General features: G+C 42.3%; 1 pseudogene; it reads left to right on the top strand.

Annotated features, from left to right (window-relative positions):
• The first annotated feature begins 3427 nt into the window (after positions 1-3427).
• LOC114082536 (casein kinase II subunit alpha'-like) overlaps positions 3428-15028 on the top strand; it is a 178121-nt pseudogene continuing 166520 nt past the window's right edge.

Here is a 15028-nt window from a genome sequence, read left to right as displayed (position 1 = left end):
ATAGAGCCTCGATAACATGAGGTAAAGACCCTCTTCTTGCCTTGTGCATGTCGTTAAAGTAATGGAAGCCAGTCTAGTAGAGTCAGGTAAATATTGTGACCAAAAGTGGAAACATTTACCCTTTCATTCTATTGTATCCCTCCAAAACTCAAAAACTTCTGTTTTTCTATTTTTGGCAATGTATTTATTTACATAGATTCAATAAGTGTTTGTTCCTCCTTGTAACAGGATATAATTGAAAACACGGCTTACCTTAGCAAGGCATTCAGTGGTACATCATTTTGAACTAGTTTATAGGTGCTAAAGGAAAAGCCTCATGTGTGCCATAGTGTAGCTATCAAGCCGAAGGAGCCCTTTAAAAGTAGGACACCTCAGTGCTCTCTTCTCAAATTGATCTTTTAGCAAAAAAATAAAATAAAAATTATATGTATATGATGATCTTCAGTAAATTGCTGAGGTGATTCCAAATAAAAACCTTACACACTTTTATTGGATTGTACATTGTTTTTAAGTTTTGAGTTGTCTCTGTAGAATGGATCAGAGCTAAAAGTTTTTAGTTTTCACTAAACCACGTCTACCACAAATTTTCTCCTGTCTCCCTGGGTCTTTCTTTTCTTTCTTCCTATTGTACATTACGCCTCTTTTTTCTTTTGTACTAAGATTGAACCCAGGGCTAGTACATGCTAGGCAAGTGCTCTACCACTTAACTACATTCTCGCCATTGCAAAAGCTGTATTTGTCAAGGTGTTTGCTAGAATGCTTATTCCTGACATCTTCCCCTAGGGAGGAGGGACCTGGGGTTGCTGTCCCTGTTTCCCAAAGCTCTCCTTAACATGAAACACTTAACAAGAAACACTTCTGCTGCTTAAGTCCAAAGGGTCCTCCAAGGGTGTCTTGTCCTGTACAATGATGTCAGATCGGGGAGGAAAGGTTTCACCCCAGATCTTTCTGACCAAGGTTCAGGAGCAGACCAAGTCTCAGGTAGCTGAGTAGGAATGTCATCAGGTCTAGCTGTGGGTGGTCCTCAGGTCTGACATGTGTGCTAAGCAGCCACTTGTCCTCCTGAAGCCCAGGTTTTCCCATTTCTATGATGGGAAGGACTTTGAGGACATAGTGGGACAATACTGTCTTACAGACTGTTAACATACATAGATGCTAAGGCTCTGGAACTGAAAAAAACACCCTGAAAGCTATCTTGAATGCACTGTTTGCTCCTTTTCTATCCCCTTCATCAAATGTAATTTCAGAACCTTGGAACACTTTTCTCATGGACACTCACATCCTCCACATGCACAAATAGGAAGGGCTCAGTCTTCCTTGCGGTCTTCCAGTTGCAACCTGGTTGGTTGCAACCTGGATGGTTCATGGTGGTGCCACTGACTATATGTCCCCGCTTGTCCTCGCTAGTGTTACAGTGAGTCAACTCTGAAGTAAGCAGAGATCTACATGAGGTGGACCCTCCTGCAGGCACAAGGGAAAAGTTGGTGGAGTCCTGGGAACCATCCTTCAAGGGTTGAATCAGCTCCTGATTCACCACTTTCCTGGGATTTCAACATCATCCCACAACATCAGCCCAACCCTTCACTGGGTGAGTGTCTGTCACCTCCAAGGCACATAAGGTGCCTCTGCCACATACTACAACTTGTAAATGCTATTGCACATTTCTGAGCATCCTTACCACCTCTGAAAAGTGTGATGCTAAAGAACAAAGCTCATGGGGATTTTTTAGTATTGAAAGGGTATAAGAACCAGGAATTGTGTACCTAGCACCTGGCTCTGCACAAGGGGCTACTGCTTATGCTATATTCATTATGTATGTATTATTTATCTCTTTGCCCCCACTGAAGAAGTTCTCTGCTTCATGCTTCTAGCTTATGTCCATCTATGTTTGGGAAAATATTTAGAAAGCACACACAATTGCCCTGCTGTTAGGGAGTTTGGGGAATTCCACTAAGTGTGATAGAATACTTATATATTCCTTAATATAGCCTGTATAAGAGTCTCTGAGTTATGGCAGGAAAACAAAACAGTCGACTAAATGTATGGAAAGGTATTATATGTGGATCATTTATTCAACATGCACATACACACACACACAGAGAGAGAGAGAGAGAGAGAGAGAGAGAGAGAGACAGAGACAGAGACAGAGACAGAGACAGAGAGAGACATTACTAATTTACATTAATTTTCTGAATATTTAGCACAATTCACTGAAAAAAAATAGAAAACAGTACCTGGGATTTAATTCTGTTCTTGGGTCAGATAGTCACAGATCTCATACATAAGCAGGTCAGACCCACACAATGTTAGCTCTGAAGCCTTCCTGACTTCCCAGAAATGTAAAGGCGTCCTCCCATCTCAGGACCAGGTTGACAGATCACAGGACCAGCTAAAAAGTGTGTGGATCTTAGGTTCAGAGTAAGTGTCCAAAGTGACAAAGATGTGGACTATGGCTGAGAGGAACTGAGAGAAACCAGAATATCCTATATATTACGATGCCTAAGAAGGAGCTGAACTCTTGGAGGCTATCCGTAAAAGATGAAAAATTCAAATAGTCCTGTGCATTGGGTCTCAGATTTCTTGCAAAGGAGAGGGGAGCATGGGGCTCAGAGCTGGCACATGAAATTCTGACCTTCAGCAAAATAAGTCCCCAGCTCTACCTGTCCTCCTTCATCCACACCATTCATCCCAACCACAGCACCAGGGGACCCCAAACTGGAGTAATGATGAACGACTTGTTCTCAGATCTCTCTGGAGACTAGCACATAGTGCTCAGGTGCATACAATTGTATGCCCTCTTCGTTGGAGAGTCAATAGGAAGCTGAGGCCCATGACTGTCTGAATCAACCTTACTGACCAGGTCTGCCATGGCCAGACAAACACAGAAGGCTTGGCCTATAGCCATGGAGTGTGAGGACCTGGGCCTTGGATTCACGCAATGGATTCTTGCAAAGAGAGTTTGGAAAGAAAGGCCAGGCCTGTGTCTCTGCTGTTCACTCATGTCTCCCCAGGAGTCTGTCTTTCATTTTGGCACCTTGCCACAGTGGTGCACTGCAAATCACTGTTTTCCACCATACATTGCTTTGTTAAAAACTTAAGTTGGCCTGTGTCAGGTCACCCCGACTGGAGCAGCACCGGAGCTTCCGTTCCACATTCTTCTGGATCAAAAGTACCATACAAAGTCAGCTGAGATAGAAACAGATGGTGTGTACACCCTACTCTGTCTGTATGTTTTGTTTGTTGATGGAATTCTCATCATGCAGGAATATGTTTTCTGGGATTAAATGGTCTTTGGAAAGTAAGTGACATTGGTGAACAACATGTCTGCTGTTTCGGGTCCTGCTCCATGAGCAATGGGCCTTTTATAGTGTTGGTCTAAAGCCAGTTCCAGAACCACTGGCAAAGCTAGGTTCTGCTCTGCAGCCAGATGCCCTTCAGCACTCGGTGTACCACCCCAGGTAGAAAGAGCTCCCGCGTCAGATCTGGAATCTATGCCAGCAGCGGAGAAAGAGCCACGTCTCATGACCCTATTATAGGGAACCCCTATAATAGCTCTAGAGCTCTCTGCCTTTGTTCTGTGAATGAAAAGATCCAGTGCATGAAGAAGATGAGTAACATGGCATTTTCTCCAAAGCTGCTGTCAGAGCCAATAACTCTGATGAACGTGGTAAATGGAGGAGCTCTGCAGAGAAGGCAGGAGCAGGCCATCCCCTTGGCAGCAATGATCTTAGACCCACCATTTCCTGAAAGTATTACAATGGTATGGAACAACCCCAACTCCTCCTGTGCAACCTGGACTAGTTTCTTTACCCCAGGCTTTCCCTGTTCATAGTAGAGCTGGGACCCTAAGAGTACCAGCTTCATCTGAGATGGAATAGTTAGGAAACAGGGTGGAACTGGCCCATATGATAGTGAAGGGTATTCACCCAGGCGCAGATGGAGCCATGTGTCACCTAGCCACCCCCGATGACCTGGCCATTCTTATCTCTTAGAATTCTACAGCAGACACCCAAGTAGCACCACTATTTATGACATCCCAGGGAATGTACATCTGAAGGACCAGATGCCTGGTGAGGTTGGGCAGAAAATACCATCTCATCAGAATTATCAAGACTGAGGATTCTGGATCTGGAAATAAGTGAGGATAGCCGAGAAGAAAATGCACTTCTCCTTTTTTTCACAAGAGTGCTAAGTCATCGTGAATTGCACACTATCAGTGTGTAGAGAAGAAATCCCATCTATCTGTAGAAGTCTCCTTCCACATCTAAGACTTGCTTATCTCATTCTCTGGGAGTGTGTGCACCTGCAGGCTCTAGATAGGGTGGATTTGTGGCCATGTGGCGCTCTCTCCCTCCCTAAAAACTCTTCAAGAAGGTGTTGCCCAGTGACTGCAAGGTCTCCATGCAGTCTCAGTGACACAGGAAGGACAAAGAGCAGCTGGCACTGACTATCTATCTGTGCCGCCATTATTTGGTTCAACAGTGTGGCCTCCTGTGTCGTCACTACCTGCCTTTGGGGTCTCAGCATGAAACCTGGGATAGGACCTGGTGGTGGAGCACTGAATCAAGGTGGCCAGGGTAAGCAACAAAGGGCTCAGGAAATTTTCTCTGTGGGTCTGTGGGCTGCATCTTTTCCTAAGTCAGCTTTTAGGAATCTAAACTGTGTCTAAAAACAGACCTGCATAAAATATAGTCCCTTTTCATGGGGCCACACATAGACTCAAAAGATATGTTGTGTGTCACATTCTCTCATTTGATTTGGGCTCTTTGGGATTCAAATGAAATCTTCCTTCCTGCATTGTTCATTGTGTCCAAGTTGTGCCCTTGTATGGCTTCCTGGTCAACTGCTCTCATCTGTCTCATCCAGGAAGGGATATATCAGCTGAGGCAGATAAATCTTGAACAGGCAGAGCTCCAGCTCACCCTGCCTTACCCAGACAGTTTATTTCTTCTTTCTCTAGGAGCACTTAAAACTCGGGGACTTCTCTTAACCACAAGCCATTCTCTCTGCTTTGCAGCACAGTTCAATAGGTATTCTGAAGAAAATGTGGAGAGAAGTATCCAGGCTGAGATGTTTTTCTTTTTCAATGGGAAGTGGATGAGGTCCCTACTACTGCCCCTTTCATGAGTCTTGGGGGTGTCTGGGAAGTCAGGGAGACAGAGGATAGGAATAGCCTTAACTAGAGGCCTTAACAAGGATTTCTGAGCAGTAAGTTTATTTCAACTGTCAGGCACAAGTCATATGTCAAAATTGGCTTTCAAAGATGCAGAGCAATAGAACTCTGTCCAATTGAAATCTAAACTGTCAAAACAGCTGTGGAGTTGAAATGGGGAGTGATATAAATGGTATCTCCCTTGGCCAATTCTTCAGATCTTTTAGGATTCAGAGGAAACCAATGAGAATCTCTCATCTAGGCTGTTAATTTGGGTCCTTTGGGTTCTCAAAAGGAATTTGGACTCACGTTTTCCTTTTTCTTAAACTTCTCCTTTCCACCCTCCTATCAGAATATGCTCCCAGAAATTCCAGCAGTCACATATGCAAAGATATAATGTGCATCAAGGAAACCAAGAGGCTGTGGTATTGATTGAAAGTGTTTGGAAAATTCAGGTTGGGTTGTAAGAGCAGGAGTCCCTGAGAATGGGTACAGTGATGTCAGTGTTCAGGAAGTGGTGATGAGCTGGCTGAATTAGCAGTTCTCTGGCTTCACTGCTGGTCCATCTGGCTGACATGTTTTCCAACGAGCTGCTATGTATGTGGCAAGTAAGGCCTCCGGTTTTAAAAAACTAGAGACAAAATTCTTTAGGCAGACACCCGCTGTCCCTCTTCAGTCTTTACTATACCACTGACAACAGAAGATCTCTTACCTATCATAGAGTGGGGACATCAGAGAAATCCCTATGACAGTGGGTCCGGGTCAGCTCAGCTCGGATCCTAATGGTTACACTTGCAAATGATTTTTGTGTTTGCTGTGACTCCTGCTCTACCCATTGCTCACACTACTAACTGGTCTTAGGATCATTACTCTAGTGCCCACCTGGCAAGTCCAAGAACTTCCAGATAGATTTTTCAGAAGGTTCTAATTGACTCATGGGTTCCTGATCAGTTGATTCCTGATCAGAGCTCCTAAATTCCTACATAAAACAAAAAGAGAGTATTGCCACATAATACGCACAGAAGTCTTTACTCTGTCAGTCGGAGTTGGCACCTTGGGAGACCTTTTTTGAATCAAGGAGCAGAGAATTACCTCCAAGAAATTCTCTTATGGATCAATTGGCAAAAGTGACCTCTGAGGCATTGCCTCTAAATACTCATGGGAATGAGAAGCAAGGAGGTTCTCAAACCTGCTGCCAGAGACACTCTGCCCCTCCTCCACTATGGCTGGGTGTGGCTGGTACCTGGATACACATCAAGAGCTCAGAGGAAGGGACACTGGTCACTGGTGGTGCTGGAATGTGAGGTGAAGGCGGCTGAAACTGTCTCTGGCTGGCTAGTTTGCAGGAGGACCTAGCTTCTCTTGTGTCACTGTGGGATATTGATTGACATTCTTTGTCCCTGATTCCTCATCTCAAAACAAGAAAGATGAATCCTTCAGGCAGGCATCAACAGTGTGGCTATGAGGTTCATGGGAGGAAAGATAAGTGTGGGTGCCTTGCTCAGTCAGTCCTTCCTCAGAGGGATGATGACCAAAGTAGTGATAACTGTGTCAACTGCCTCCTCTGGAGACCTGTGAGGTGGGTGTACGTCATATCACACTTCCCACATGAGGAAGCTGCACGTGCTCAAGGTGAGAGCCCGGAGGAGTTAGTGGCGATAGCAGAAGGTGATTGCCTGTGGTAGGGAGGGGCTTTCCAGAGAGTCAGGAGACCAGGATCCTCCTTTCCAGCTGGAGATCTCAAGTCCAGAGAGCCAGGGATGTCCTAGTAAAGCACTTGTTTACCATGTTGTTTGAGATACCTGCAGCAGAGGGCCCAGAGCAAGATCCCGGAAGAGGCTGCATTCAGGGTGGGTTTGGGGCTAGAGGTGGGGACAGAACACACATTTTTGACTTGTGGAAATGTCACCATAGAGTCATAGAGCAGTGTTTGGTCTCCCTTGAAGCCAGCCCAGGGGAAAAGAGAGAGAGAATGGGAGGGAGGCACCCAATGGCTCCAGTTGGGATGCCTGAGTAGAGGGTCCAGGAATCAGGTTAATGGAATTTCAGGCCCTCTGTGTGCCCCTGGGACTGTGTCCTCATCTTCAGAACGACTCCGATGGCACACGGAGCCATTCCCTTTCTTGGCACCTTCCTCACTGATCTGGTGATGGTATGCACTGCAATGAAGGACCATGTGGGTGTGAGTGATTCTGTCCTTGGCAACCAGCATCCCGAGGGTTGGAGGAGAGTGCCCTGCACTTGGCTGAGAGACCCCAGCACTTGGACAACCTGTTCTCCAGAGAGTCTCACAGAGGCCTCTGTGTGCTAGAGCGGTCACATCCATCTTACCCAGGAGTGAAGGAGGCTGCACAGAAGCCCGTGTCCCTGTTCTCCATGTGGTGAGGCTGGCCGACAGCTAAGCTGCATCGGAGTTTAGCAGAGCTGACGATAGTCTCTTTCAGGTGGTACCATGAGAATAGAGTGAAGTTGAGACCCTCTGAGGGTAGGAAATACGTATGTGGTCCCTACCTCCATCGTGTGTATGGCCTGTTTGCTTGTCTTCAGAGAGAGTTGGGAATTAGAGCCCCAGAGCTCAGTTCCAATGTTCCTTTCCTCCAGAGCCAAAGGCTGAGCTGCTTCAGGGCTTTATCATGGACATCTCATGACCCTGGTGGGCACTGGAATTAGTTCATGACAGAGGGTCAGGGTGTGGGGTGTTATTGGTGTATAATCCTCATGATGGACTTTGGTTGGGTTCCCTCCATGGAAATCTTATCAACTTTAATAAAATGAAGAAAGTAAATTGGGTGCCACAATAGGGGGAGACTAGGAATGCTCTATGCCCTGGGGCTTTATTAGGAAGGTTTTGTACACACAAAAAGAATAGAAGCATCCCAATGGGAGGTGTGTGTAGAGGACTAGAAATAAGTACAATTCTGTGGCAGGGACTCCTTGAACCCAACTCTGAGAAGAGCTTGGGGCTGGGGTGAGATTGAGGGAAGGAGGTTCCCCTTAAGGAAGGAAGTCCAGGACACCAGCCCCTTCCTCTTTCCTCTCCCAGGGTCCCCACGTCATTCTCAGTGCAGGCCCTGTGGGCTTGCTGCCTGTTTTCCTTACCCTGGGAAATCAAAGCTCTTCAAGAGATGCAGCTGTTCCCAGTGAGACAATTTGGAATGGGAGGAGGAATTTGAGGTCTGTTTCCATTCCATTGAGTGGCTCAGTGAGAACGGGTGAGGGCCAGCGTGGAGGTGTGTGAAAGCCCAGGGTGGGTGGAGAAGGTCTTCCTGGCTGGCAGCTGTGAGAGCCTGTGGCCACAGCTCCCCGGTTAGCCACACACCCTTTGGTGGGGTGATTGCTGGGGAACCAGGACTCCAGGTGCTGGGCAGGTGCTGGATGGTAAGGGGGTGGTATGTGATCTTGGCAGACTCAGATGGCTCTGCTGTCCTGCAAGTACTAACCGGTCTCTCTGCTTAGCTCCCACCCCAGCCAGCCATAGTAAGCTCAGTGTCAGTCCCAGGGACAGCTGATGGCCTAAACCAGCAGAGGCAGACTGCCTCAGGGCCCCGTGAGGTTAGGACCAAACGTGGCCTGTGGAATGAGAAAGTTGGAACTCAGTTTCTAGCACCAGCACTGACCAGCTTTGTGACTGGTATGATTTTTCTTACTGATGTTACTTGAGGCACCGTGATCATCAATTTAATGAGCGCTTCTAATCAGTTATGTTTTACCTATCTTTATTTATACTCACTATGTATGATTGTTGTCTGTTAGTATGTTTCTTCATAATAACAGGTGTGTTATTCATTGTATTTTGTTCTTTTTTATTCATGATGGTTCATGTTTGGAGGTCATTGCTGTTAATGTACTTTGATTACTTTCTTGTAAATAAATATGAGATTGTGTCTAGCCATGATTTATGCTAGTCATGAAATATCTTTCTGGTGTGGAGAGTTTTACCAATCCTTCTGGGCTGAAGCCAAGTGCATGGATTGCATTTCTCTTTTGTGGAGCTAATCCCTGAATATATCCCATAAGGGAGATTTAGTGAATCAATGTTGTGTCTATGTTACTCTCTTTTCTGTGCTTTGATGTATGAGTTTGAATTTACTTTTTGCTGTCTGGTGATAAAGGTATATGTATCATCATCTCTATCAGTATGTGTATATATAAATATATACTCCTCTTCCTTTGCAGTATTTCCATATGATAATGATCTGACCCAATCAATTAGTTAAGCCCTCAAAGAGTAAAGCCCAAATTCCTAATCCCACAGGATATTAACTGAGTAAATGCATAAAATATTATTGTGCAAACTAATTATAAAAACTCCTCAAAGTCTTCCAAAACCAAAGAGAAGAAAATACTTACAAATTCATTTTATGAGTTATACAGTGCCCTGAAAGCCTGGAAAAATCCATCATAAAAAAAGAAAGTTCTCGAGAATAACTTTCAAAAACACATATAAAATTCTAAAAATTACTAACATACAAGATTCAAGTGAAAATTAACAGGATCATTCAAATGACCATGTAGAGTTTATCTCTATGATGCAAAGATGTTTAAATATATGCTAATAAATTGATGTTATATAACACATTCACAGAAATTTTAATGGAGTAAAAAAATTATTTTCTGAATAGATGTGGATGGAGCATATGATTAAATTCAGCAACCATTCATGGTAAGTACTCTAAAAAATATCTTAGTATACAAGAAATGTAACTCAGCACAATAAAGGCCAGATAACAGAAGCCCACCACTGACATCATATTCTCAGGGGAAAAGCTGAAATCTTTTTCTTTAAGACAAGAGAACAATGGCCACTCTTACTGGTGATCTTCAACATTATAATATATATCTATAAAAGAACTAAAGAAAATATAGGAGAAAGCACCACAAAACTGATCTTAGACATGGTTCTCCTTTTTTATTTTAGCTTGATCCCAAAAGCAACTAAAATGCAAAAGTGGATAAATCATATTCATGGAGTGAAAATCTTATGTACTAAAAGACAATTATTAGAATGAGAGGCAAAATATAGAACTGAAGAAAAACCATACATCTGCTAGGGTGTCATATCAAAAGTATAAAGGAACCTGTACTATCCAATAGTGAGAACACTCGTAACTTGATTTTACATGGCCAAAGGATATCAGTAGACATGTCTCAAAGAAGGATATTCAGCAGCCAACAAGTGCATGAAAAAAGAAAAAAGTTAAACATCACTCATCATCATAAAATTGTAGATTAAAACCACAGACAAATACTTTCTCAACAGGACTTTTACAGCTCAGGAAATAATACCAATAATTATCAAACAGATGGTATCAAATGAAAAAAAAAAAAAAAAAAAAACTTCTGAACAGCAAAGGAGATGAGTATGAAGAGAGAGCCTACAGAATGCTTGGAAATAACCAGGGCAGTGGAGTACACCTGGAATCTCAGCAACCCAGGAAGCTGAAGCAGGAGGATTGCAAGTTCAAGACCAGCCCCAGCAAGTTAATGAGGCCCTCAACAACTTAGTGAACTGGGAACTCAAAATAAAAAATAAAAGGGGCTGGGCATGTGGCTCAGTAGTAAGGTGCCTCTGGGTTCAATCACCAGTACCAAAAAAAAAAAAAAAAAAAAAAAAAAAAAAATCTTTGCCAGCTACTCTTATGAGGACTAATATCTAGAATATATGAAGACCTCAAAAAACTTTATGCTAAAAAAAAGGCCAAACAACCCGATCAATAAATGTGCAAATGAATTAAGTAGACATTTCTCAAAAGAAGAAATTCATATGGTCAACAAGTATATGAAAAAAAAATGTTTAACACTTTTAGCAATCAGGAAAAAGCAAATCAAAACCACACTGAAATTTCTCATCACTCCAGTTAGAATAGCAACTGTCAAGAATATAAGTAATAATAAATGCTGGTGAAGCTAATAGGGAAAGGAGACACTTATACATTGTTGGTAGGATTTTAAATTAGTACAATTAGTATGGAGTTTCTTCAAAGGTCTAGCAATGAAATTGTGTTATGACCCATCTGTGCTACCCATTGTTATTTTTCTCATAGAATTTAAGTTAGCATACCATAGTGACACATGCATACCTAATGTCTATAGCATCATAATTCACAATATCCCAATGTGGAACCAGCCTAGGGGTGTGTCAACAGATGAATGGATAAATAAAATGTATTATATTTAAATGGTGGAATTTTATTCAGTTATAAAGAATGAAATTATGTCATTGGCTGGCAAATGGATGGAAGTATATAACATCCTGTTGAATGAAATAAGCCAGACAGAAAGTATAAGGGCATATAATTTCTCTCACCTGTGGAAGCTAGAAAGGAAAAATGTTTTTAAAAAGGATCTTATGTGCAGACTCAAGGTGACAGATGAGAGGAAGACTACATTCCTACTTGTTCACACACCAGAGAGTAGAAGATAAATTTCTCCCAGAGATGCATAAAAACCCAACACAGGAATACAAGAAATATGAATAACTAAGGTAACATGACAGCTCCTAAAATTCATAATTTACCAGCAATGTCACTCAAAGATATTGTAATGGGTGAAATACCAGATAAATTTTCAAAAGAATCATTACAAGAATGATCAATGAGTTCCCAGGATACACCGAAAAAAAAAAAAAAAGAATGAATTAAGGAAGTCAGTACAAGTTATGAATAAGAAGATAGAAATATTGAACTCAAAAAACTTAACACCAAAAAGAAAAACCAAACAACTCAAGCAATAAATGGGTTAAGGAGCTGAACAGATGCTTCTCAGAAGAAGATACACATTTGATCAACAAATATATGGAAAAAAATGTTCAACTCTAATAATTAGAGGAATGCAAATCAAAACTACTCTAAGATTTCATCTCATGCCTGTCAGAAGGGCAGTTATCAAGAATACAGGCAACAATAAATGTTGGTAAGAATGTGGGGGGAAAGGCACACTCCTACATTACTGGGGTAATTGCAAATTGGTGCAACAAATCTGGAAAGCAGTATGAAGATCCCTTACAAAACTTGGAATGGAACCACCATTTGACCCAGCTATACCAAAAGGACTCAAAATCAGCATACTGTAGTAATGCAGTCACATCAATGTTCATAGCAGGTCAATTCACAATAGCTAAACTATGAAAGCAACCTAGATGCCCTTCAATAGATAAATGGATAAAGAAACTGTGGTATATATAAACAACAGAATGTTGCTCAGAATTAAAAGAGAATAAAATCATGGCATTTGCAGGTAAATGGATGGAGTTGGAGAATGTCATGCTAAGTGAAGAAAGCCAATCCGCCAAAACCAAAGGCCAAATGTGCTCTCTGATAAGTGTATGCTGATCCAAAATGGGGAGGGGGACAGCATGGGAAAAATGGAGGAACTTTGATTGGGCAAAGGGGAGGGAGAGGAGGGTGGGTGCAGGGGGGCAGGAAAGAAGGTGGAATGAGATGGACATCATTACTCTAGGTACATGTAAGACTACACATAGGGTGTGATGCTGCATCATGTCTAACCATGTGCTACAATTGTGTACAATGAATCAAAATGCATTTTGCTGTCATATACACCGAATTAAAATAAATAAATAAATAAAAAGGAGCCTGGGTCAAAGACACCAGCTTTATTCTTTGAAATAATCAATAATATGGATTTTAAGCAACCCTACCAGATCTGGACAGCCTTGGATACCCCATTTTTTGTGTGTACAAACTACTTAAAGATCTGGATTACAGCCACAGCAAGGAAATCATGCACACAATGTTTCAAATCACCTCACAATGACAAATCACCAACTAAAAACAGCTGCCACCGGTGGACTGGGGCCTGGCAAAGTTCCATCACCTTGATCAGGAGTACAATGTTCCTGTAGTGTCAAGGTACTTCAAGGGACCAGAGCTTCTTGTGGACTGTCAGATACATGATTACAGCTGGGACACGTGGAGTTTGAGCTGTATGTTGGCAAGCGTGGTATTTCAGAAGGAACCTTCTTCCACAGACAGGACAGCTGTGACCAGCTTGTTTGCATCGCCAAGGTTCTGGGTACAGATGAGCTGTATGGGTATCGGAAGAAGTATCATATAGACCTAGATCCACGTCTCAAAGATATCCTGGGACATCATTCACAGAAACGCTGGGAAAACTTTATGCGTACTGAGAACAGGCACCTTGTTAGCCCTGAAGCCGGAGATCTTCAGGATAAACTCCCACAATATGACCATCAACAGACACTGACTGCCAAAGAAGCCATGAAGCTCCCGTACTTCTACCCAACGATGAAGGATCAGTCCCAGCCTTGGGCAGAGAATGCTGTGCTTTCCAGTGGTGTCATGGCAGCCCGAGGAGGACTGGAGACTGACAGGTAACACGGCCTTGAGGCTTGCCAATAAAACCAGCCACCAAACACAAACCTTGAAGGAAACTACAGTGTGATAAAAAGAGTCTAATCATTCCTTCTAAAAGCAAAGAGTCAAGACTTTAAAGTCAGTCAAAAAGAAAGACACTCCCCAGTATGAGACTACAGGGAGCCTCGATGGTAGGGTAAGGATGCCCACAGGTCAGGATCTGAGGGGCTCTGCCTTCAGAATGCATGAGAGATGAGAAACTCAGAGTTTTTGTACATTTACCTTCACTTTACAGGACACCACTATTGAGTTAACCTGTTTGGTCAACAAGCTCTGAATATCTGACTTCCTATCTATTCCATTGTGGTCTGGTTTCCTTTCCTCAGAATTCAGTCTCAAGTTTTAGCAAAACGTTACAGTCTATATTAACACACCAGCTTTATGAAAAAGAGATATTAAAACAATGACAGTATTTTTTAAGCTCTTTTAAAAATTCATGTTTTATGTGTTTTTTATGACATGAGCTCTCCAGGAAATGTCCTTCATCTTTGCAGTTTTCCTCTAAGTGTATTCATTTGTGAGCAAACTGCAGTCAATTTTAGAGTCCTCTTTATTTTTTTTTCATTCTAATTTTTTTTATTGGTTGTTCAAAACATTATAAAGCTCTTGACATATCATATTTCATACATTAGATTCAAGTTGGTTATGAACTCCCAATTTTACCCCAAATACAGATTGCAGAATCACATCGGTTACACATCCACATTTTTACATAATGCCCTATTAGTAACTGTTGTATTCTGCTACCTTTCCTATCCTCTACCATCCCCCCTCCCTCCCCTCCCATCTTCTCTCTCTACCCCATCCACTGTAATTCATATCTCTCCTTGTTTATTTTCCCATTCCCCTCACAACCTCTTATATGTAATTTTGTATAACAATGAGGGTCTCCCTCCATTACCATGCAATTTCCCTTTTCTCTCCCTTTCCATCCCACCTCATGTATCTGTTTAATGTTAATCTTTTCTTCCTGCTCTTCCTCCCTGCTCTGTTCTTAGTTGCTCTCGTTATATCAAAGAAGACATTTGGTATTTGTTTTTTAGGGATTGGCTAGCTTCACTAAGTATAATCTGCTCTAGTGCCATCCATTTCCCTGCAAATTCTATGATTTTGTCATTTTTTAGTGCTGCATAATACTCCATGGTGTATAAATGCCACATTTTTTTTATCTATTCATCTATTGAAGGGCATCTGGGTTGGTTCCACAGTCTAGTGGAGACCTTAAAAGAGCGTACTATAGAGTCCTCTTTAAATGAGATGCCATCAGCAGTCCATTGGTTTCATCAGAAGTTCCATGCTAAGTGGCTAACTTGGAATTCATAGAAACCTTTGTTGATTTGCCTAATTGTACACTCTTTTCTACCCACCTAATTTTCTTTCCTCTTAATTAATTCTATTCTTGACATCTTTTAACGCTAATTGTTTTACATAATGCCTGCCCCCACCAATAATGCTGGTGCAATTATCACTGTTGTGGATGACA

This window comes from Marmota flaviventris, chromosome 1, assembly GCF_047511675.1.
Source record: "Marmota flaviventris isolate mMarFla1 chromosome 1, mMarFla1.hap1, whole genome shotgun sequence".
NCBI classification, from domain to species: Eukaryota; Metazoa; Chordata; class Mammalia; order Rodentia; family Sciuridae; genus Marmota; species Marmota flaviventris.
The sequence above is the reverse complement of the archived record's forward strand: the minus strand, read 5'-3'. Positions and strand labels throughout refer to the sequence as shown.